Source organism: Heterodontus francisci, chromosome 22 (genome assembly GCF_036365525.1).
Source record: "Heterodontus francisci isolate sHetFra1 chromosome 22, sHetFra1.hap1, whole genome shotgun sequence".
In the NCBI taxonomy this organism is placed as follows: domain Eukaryota; kingdom Metazoa; phylum Chordata; class Chondrichthyes; order Heterodontiformes; family Heterodontidae; genus Heterodontus; species Heterodontus francisci.
In genome coordinates, this window is record NC_090392.1 from 38,320,027 (window position 1) to 38,328,381 (window position 8,355).

General features: G+C 44.4%; 3 non-coding genes across 3 annotated transcripts; all 3 read right to left on the reverse strand.

Annotated features, from left to right (window-relative positions):
• Positions 1-712: 712 nt before the first annotated feature.
• trnav-aac (transfer RNA valine (anticodon AAC)) lies at positions 713-785 on the reverse strand. Its single transcript has one exon. It is a non-coding gene; the product is annotated as a tRNA-Val (tRNA).
• A 3,407-nt stretch (positions 786-4,192) lies between these two features.
• trnav-aac (transfer RNA valine (anticodon AAC)) lies at positions 4,193-4,265 on the reverse strand. Its single transcript has one exon. It is a non-coding gene; the product is annotated as a tRNA-Val (tRNA).
• Positions 4,266-7,671: 3,406 nt separating this feature from the next.
• On the reverse strand, positions 7,672-7,744 carry trnav-aac (transfer RNA valine (anticodon AAC)). The gene has a single exon. It is a non-coding gene; the product is annotated as a tRNA-Val (tRNA).
• Positions 7,745-8,355: the final 611 nt, after the last annotated feature.

Below are 8,355 nucleotides of genomic sequence, written 5' to 3' on the forward strand. Positions count from 1 at the left end.
GCTGCATGTTCAGAGGTGCGTTGTCAAGGTGCTTAAGACACCAAGAATCTGCCGCAGCAGTGGTTAAATTGAAAAGGATTTTTGCCCCTTTTACCCAAAAAGAAATGTTCAGGAGGAGCATTTTCCCCAAACTTGTTTCCACCGGAGATTCATCATTGCAACTCAAAGAAAGTTTCAGTCACTTGGGTGTTCTGTTCGAGCTGCTCGGAGGTTTAGTGGCCCGGATATCATGTGCCTACGTTTTGCTGAGCCTGTGCTTGGTTTCTGGGGAGATTTGGCCCGGGTTGTGCTATTTTACCTCCCTGAGATGGCCAGTAACCTGTTGATTGAGGCAGCAGACCCCTCTTGCTGCTAGCAGCGAGTAATTGGACAGTGCGGGTCAAAATATTGCGGCGTGCCCCTGTCTCAACGAATGTGGAGCTGGCGAAAGTGAATTGCTGATGTGGTTTTGCCTCGTCTGAAATGAGACTTAGATCAGCTGTTACTCAGCAAGCTAGTGTTGCAGGTTTCTATTCTAATCTGAGCCAAATGAAGTGCAAGTGCTAGGTTTTGAGGAACTTTCTGCAGCATCAGGACTAGAAAGAGGAGCGATTGCAAGGCATTGTGCACACAATGTGCAAGAGAAATAGGACTTTGAGAAATTGTGTTGTGTGAATGGGGAATGTCAATGATTGCATCTTTCGTGGTCAGACGTTTGGCTTTGTTTCGAAAATGTTTCTGCCTAGTTTCGAACTGGGGACCTTTTGCGTGTTAGACAAACGTGATCACCACTACACTACAGAAACTCAGCACGGTTGCAGGGCTGAGGAAGCTGCAAGTATTGTTAAACTATACAGTCATGATCTATTTGTGGTGCTTGTTTCATTGAAATGCAATTCCACTGTGACATTTTGCAAGGCTGCAGAGGTATTGACCCAGCAATGGACGCTCAGCAGTGCACAACACATTGCCAGGCCATTCAGGCCATCGTACCATTGCCACTTTTTTCAAAGACTTGCCAGTTGGGCCCACTTCCTTCGCTCTGCTTTTGTTTGCCTCTCCTTTCATGCAATTATCCAATTCCCTTTTTTGTAAACTCTCACTTAAGAAACTAAGTTTGGAAGAGGTGCAGCAGCTGCTGCAGTGTCAATGCACAGTGTGCCATCATTGACAAGATTCCCTTCCCCAACCACTCCAAGACATCCACTTGGGATTCTTGCCAAGTTCTGGATTTCATTTCTCATTATTTACTGATTGCACTGACACATATTTGTGCTTTTAAACTCTTTATTTTTATCAAATGCGTCCTTATTTTGCTGATTTGCAACATACAATGTGATTACCCGAGCAGTAGAATGCGTAACAGAGGCAGTTAAATAATGGGGGCGAAGCTTCGCTACAGCTATATAATGTCCTGGTTCGACCCCACCTGGAGTACTCTGCATAGTTCTGGGCATTCCACTTTATAAAGTATACAAATTGGCCTTGGTATACAGGGCAGTTCAGATCCAGCAGAATGTTTTCAGAGTTCAAATGGTTAGATTAGGAAGCCATGTCCCCGCTTCCACAGAGACAGCTGTTGGTTTCCACCTGGTGCCTCACTTGCTTCTGAATTTCAAGGTGTAGAATGAAATCAAGCAACGTAACCCAAGTTTGCAATGCATTCCATGCAATCATCAACCACATCATTCCCGTCTTCCTCACCTTAGCTGCACAGCCCTCTAAACGTTGCAATCCACGTCACACAGGATTTGTTCCAGGATTAAACTTTCAGTAGGATTATATTAATATCTGTGCCCGCATCTTGAAATGAGATTCTCAGCGATATCCAACACAAATTGAATTGTATAGATGACAGGCAAATACAGGAAAACAGGTCAGTATGCAACACAATCCCATGGTGCCTATTTTCAGATGCACAATATTCATCTTTTCCAGCAAATGAAAGAATTTTTCAGTGAATCATTTGTAAAGTCAGTGTTAATGCCATTTGTGCCTTTCTTTCTTCTCGTTTTGCAACATACTGGCGCCTAAATCCAATTAATGTATATTCATGTTTATTGGGGAGACCAAACGCAGACTGGGTGATCGCTTTGCGGAACACGTCCGCTCAGTCCGCAAGCAGGACCCTGAGCTTCTGGTTGCTTGCCATTTCAAGACTCCCCGCTGCTCTCATGCTTACATCTCTATCCTGGGCTTGCTGCAGTGTTCCAGTGAACAACAACGCAAGCTCGAAAAACAGCATCTCATTGACCGATTAGTTTAGTTTCGTGATGCAGCACTGAAACAGGCCCTTCGGCCCACCGAGTCTGTGCCGACCATCGACCACCCATTTATACTAATCCTACACGAATTCCATATTCCGACCACATCCCCACCTTCCCTATATTTCCCTCCCACCTACCTTTACTAGGGGCAATTGGGAATGGCCAATTAACCTATCAACCAGCAAGTCTTTGGCATGTGGGAGGAAACCGGATCACCCGGAGGAATCCCACGCAGACACAGGGAGAACTTGCAAACACCACACAGGCAGTGCCCAGAATTGAAACCGGGTCGCTGGAGCTGTGAGGCTGCGGTGCTAACCATTGCACACGAGAGCGTGCCGGACTGAACATTGAGATCAATAATTTCAGATCATGACGGGCCCCCCATTTTACTTTCACTTTTTGTTATTTTTCTTTTTTACATTTTTTACATTTTTTTGTATGTTTATTTTATTTCATCTTAGTTTGTTCAGTTTACTTACCCACTGTTTTGTTTTCATGTTTGTACTTGCTGCTGTTCAATTTTCAGTCCATTAACAGTCCTATCTGTACGAATGCTTTGTCTTTCAACACACCATTAACATATTGTTTGCCTTTGCTCCATGACCTTCTGGTCAGCTATTCTGTGGCCTTGCCCAATCTGCACCTTCTCCTTTGTTATCTCTTGCTCCACCCCCACTTTACTTGCTTCTAACCTTTGACTTTTCTAATATTTGCCAGTTCTGAAGAAGGGTCACTGAGCCGAAATGTTAACTCTGCTTCTCTCTCCACAGATGCTGCCAGACCTGCTGAGTATTTCCAGAATTTCTTGTTTTTATTTCAGATTTCCAGCATCCACAGTATTTTGCTTTTATTCATGTATATTCTTCCTCAGTTCAATATGAAGGAGCGGGTTGATATTGAGCGGAGCCGCAGTGCATCTCATTTTCAACGCCACCTTGTTAGTTTTCCTGTTACTCGCCGAATGAAGAACAATACAAAGTGATAATTTGGCACGTCTGCCTGTTTCCTTAGCTTCAGTTACAGAATCAGCTGTGTCCGTCTTTAAGGGAGGCAAAGTGCTCTTCGAGCTCTGCGTGACGCTGAATAGTTATGTTAATCTGCATCAATAAACGCAGGTATGTCTCTGTTACTGACTGAACAAAATGCTAATAAGTCTGTGAGCGAATGTCATAACTTAAATAACTTTTTCCCCTCTGCGTGTCATGAACCTTTACCCCTTGTCATAATTGCGGCTGCATGTTCAGAGCTGCGTTGTCAAGGTGCTTAAGACACCAAGAATCTGCCGCAGCAGTGGTTAAATTGAAAAGGATTTTTGCCCCTTTTACCCAAAAAGAAATGTTCAGGAGGAGCATTTTCCCCAAACTTGTTTCCACCGGAGATTCATCATTGCAACTCAAAGAAAGTTTCAGTCACTTGGGTGTTCTGTTCGAGCTGACCGGAGGTTTAGTGGCCCGGATATCATGTGCCTACGTTTTGCTGAGCCTGTGCTTGGTTTCTGGGGAGATTTGGCCCGGGTTGTGCTATTTTACCTCCCTGAGATGGCCAGTAACCTGTTGATTGAGGCAGCAGACCCCTCTTGCTGCTAGCAGTGAGTAATTGGACAGTGCGGGTCAAAATATTGCGGCGTGCCCCTGTCTCAACGAATGTGGAGCTGGCGAAAGTGAATTGCTGATGTGGTTTTGCCTCGTCTGAAATGAGACTTAGATCAGCTGTTACTCAGCAAGCTAGTGTTGCAGGTTTCTATTCTAATCTGAGCCAAATGAAGTGCAAGTGCTAGGTTTTGAGGAACTTTCTGCAGCATCAGGACTAGAAAGAGGAGCGATTGCAAGGCATTGTGCACACAATGTGCAAGAGAAATAGGACTTTGAGAAATTGTGTTGGGTGAATGGGGAATGTCAATGATTGCATCTTTCGTGGTCAGACGTTTGGCTTTGTTTCGAAAATGTTTCTGCCCAGTTTCGAACTGAGGACCTTTTGCGTGTTAGACAAACGTGATCACCACTACACTACAGAAACTCAGCACGGTTGCAGGGCTGAGGAAGCTGCAAGTATTGGTAAACTATACAGTCATGATCTATTTGTGGTGCTTGTTTCATTGAAATGCAATTCCACTGTGACATTTTGCAAGGCTGCAGAGGTATTGACCCAGCAATGGACGCTCAGCAGTGCACAACACATTGCCAGGCCATTCAGGCCATCGTACCATTGCCACTTTTTTCAAAGACTTGCCAGTTGGGCCCACTTCCTTCGCTCTGCTTTTGTTTGCCTCTCCTTTCATGCAATTATCCAATTCCCTTTTTTGTAAACTCTCACTTAAGAAACTAAGTTTGGAAGAGGTGCAGCAGCTGCTGCAGTGTCAATGCACAGTGTGCCATCATTGACAAGATTCCCTTCCCCAACCACTCCAAGACATCCACTTGGGATTCTTGCCAAGTTCTGGATTTCATTTCTCATTATTTACTGATTGCACTGACATATATTTGTGCTTTTAAACTCTTTATTTTTATCAAATGCGTCCTTATTTTGCTGATTTGCAACATACAATGTGATTACCCGAGCAGTAGAATGCGTAACAGAGGCAGTTAAATAATGGGGGCGAAGCTTCGCTACAGCTATATAATGTCCTGGTTCGACCCCACCTGGAGTACTCTGCATAGTTCTGGGCATTCCACTTTATAAAGTATACAAATTGGCCTTGGTATACAGGGCAGTTCAGATCCAGCAGAATGTTTTCAGAGTTCAAATGGTTAGATTAGGAAGCCATGTCCCCGCTTCCACAGAGACAGCTGTTGGTTTCCACCTGGTGCCTCACTTGCTTCTGAATTTCAAGGTGTAGAATGAAATCAAGCAACGTAACCCAAGTTTGCAATGCATTCCATGCAATCATCAACCACATCATTCCCGTCTTCCTCACCTTAGCTGCACAGCCCTCTAAACGTTGCAATCCACGTCACACAGGATTTGTTCCAGGATTAAACTTTCAGTAGGATTATATTAATATCTGTGCCCGCATCTTGAAATGAGATTCTCAGCGATATCCAACACAAATTGAATTGTATAGATGACAGGCAAATACAGGAAAACAGGTCAGTATGCAACACAATCCCATGGTGCCTATTTTCAGATGCACAATATTCATCTTTTCCAGCAAATGAAAGAATTTTTCAGTGAATCATTTGTAAAGTCAGTGTTAATGCCATTTGTGCCTTTCTTTCTTCTCGTTTTGCAACATACTGGCGCCTAAATCCAATTAATGTATATTCATGTTTATTGGGGAGACCAAACGCAGACTGGGTGATCGCTTTGCGGAACACGTCCGCTCAGTCCGCAAGCAGGACCCTGAGCTTCTGGTTGCTTGCCATTTCAAGACTCCCCGCTGCTCTCATGCTCACATCTCTATCCTGGGCTTGCTGCAGTGTTCCAGTGAACAACAACGCAAGCTCGAAAAACAGCATCTCGTTGACCGATTAGTTTAGTTTCGTGATGCAGCACTGAAACAGGCCCTTCGGCCCACCGAGTCTGTGCCGACCATCGACCACCCATTTATACTAATCCTACACGAATTCCATATTCCTACCACATCCCCACCTTCCCTATATTTCCCTCCCACCTACCTTCACTAGGGGCAATTGGGAATGGCCAATTAACCTATCAACCAGCAAGTCTTTGGCATGTGGGAGGAAACCGGAGCACCCGGAGGAATCCCACGCAGACACAGGGAGAACTTGCAAACACCACACAGGCAGTGCCCAGAATTGAAACCGGGTCGCTGGAGCTGTGAGGCTGCGGTGCTAACCATTGCACACGAGAGCGTGCCGGACTGAACATTGAGTTCAATAATTTCAGATCATGACGGGCCCCCCATTTTACTTTCACTTTTTGTTATTTTTCTTTTTTACATTTTTTACATTTTTTTGTATGTTTATTTTATTTCATCTTAGTTTGTTCAGTTTACTTACCCACTGTTTTGTTTTCATGTTTGTACTTGCTGCTGTTCAATTTTCAGTCCGTTAACAGTCCTATCTGTACTAATGCTTTGTCTTTCAACACACCATTAACATATTGTTTGCCTTTGCTCCATGACCTTCTGGTCAGCTATTCTGTGGCCTTGCCCAATCTGCACCTTCTCCTTTGTTATCTCTTGCTCCACCCCCGCTTTACTTGCTTCTAACCTTTGACTTTTCTAATATTTGCCAGTTCTGAAGAAGGGTCACTGAGCCGAAATGTTAACTCTGCTTCTCTCTCCACAGATGCTGCCAGACCTGCTGAGTATTTCCAGAATTTCTTGTTTTTATTTCAGATTTCCAGCATCCACAGTATTTTGCTTTTATTCATGTATATTCTTCCTCAGTTCAATATGAAGGAGCGGGTTGATATTGAGCGGAGCCGCAGTGCATCTCATTTTCAACGCCACCTTGTTAGTTTTCCTGTTACTCGCCGAATGAAGAACAATACAAAGTGATAATTTGGCACGTCTGCCTGTTTCCTTAGCTTCAGTTACAGAATCAGCTGTGTCCGTCTTTAAGGGAGGCAAAGTACTCTTCGAGCTCTGCGTGACGCTGAATAGTTATGTTAATCTGCATCAATAAACCCAGGTATGTCTCTGTTACTGACTGAACAAAACGCTAATAAGTCTGTGAGCGACTGTCATAACTTAAATAACTTTTTCCCCTCTGCGTGTCATGAACCTTTACCCCTTGTCATAATTGCGGCTGCATGTTAAGAGCTGCGTTTTCAAGGTGCTTAAGACACCAAGAATCTGCCGCAGCAGTGGTTAAATTGAAAAGGATTTTTGCCCCTTTTACCCAAAAAGAAATGTTCAGGAGGAGCATTTTCCCCAAACTTGTTTCCACCGGAGATTCACCATTGCAACTCAAAGAAAGTTTCAGTCACTTGGGTGTTCTGTTCGAGCTGCTCGGAGGTTTAGTGGCCCGGATATCATGTGCCTACGTTTTGCTGAGCCTGTGCTTGGTTTCTGGGGAGATTTGGCCCGGGTTGTGCTATTTTACCTCCCTGAGATGGCCAGTAACCTGTTGATTGAGGCAGCAGACCCCTCTTGCTGCTAGCAGCGAGTAATTGGACAGTGCGGGTCAAAATATTGCGGCGTGCCCCTGTCTCAACGAATGTGGAGCTGGCGAAAGTGAATTGCTGATGTGGTCTTGCCTCGTCTGAAACGAGACTAAGATCAGCTGTTACTCAGCAAGCTAGTGTTGCAGGTTTCGATTCTAATCTGAGCCAAATGAAGTGCAAGTGCTAGGTTTTGAGGAACTTTCTGCAGCATCAGGACTAGAAAGAGGAGCGATTGCAAGGCATTGTGCACACAATGTGCAAGAGAAATAGGACTTTGAGAAATTGTGTTGTGTTAATGGGGAATGTCAATGATTGCATCTTTCGTGGTCAGACGTTTGGGTTTGTTTCGAAATGTTAATGCCCAGTTTCGAACTGGGGACCTTTTGCGTGTTAGACAAACGTGATCACCACTACACTACAGAAACTCAGCACGGTTACAGGGCTGAGGAAGTCATGATCTATTTGTGGTGCTTGTTTCATTGAAATGCAATTCCACTGTGACATTTTGCAAGCCTGCAGAGGTATTGACCCAGCAATGGACGCTCAGCAGTGCACAACACATTGCCAGGCCATTCAGGCCATCGTACCATTGCCAGTTTTTTCAAAGACTTGCCAGTTGGGCCCACTTCCTTCGCTCTGCTTTTGTTTGCCTCTCCTTTCATGCAATTATCCAATTCCCTTTTTTGTCAACTCTCACTTCAGAAACTAAGTTTGTAAGAGGTGGAGCAGCTGCTGCAGTGTCAATGCACAGTGTGCCATCATTGACAAAGATTCCCTTCCCCAACCACTCCAAGACATCCACTTGGGATTCTTGCAAAGTTCTGGATTTCATTTCTCATTATTTACTGATTGCACTGACACATATTTGTGCTTTTAAACTCTTTATTTTTATCAAATGCGTCCTTATTTTGCTGATTTGCAACATACAATGTGATTACCCGAGCAGTAGAATGCGTAACAGAGGCAGTTAAATAATGGGGGCGAAGCTTCGCTACAGCTATATAATGTCCTGGTTAGACCCCACCTGGAGTACTCT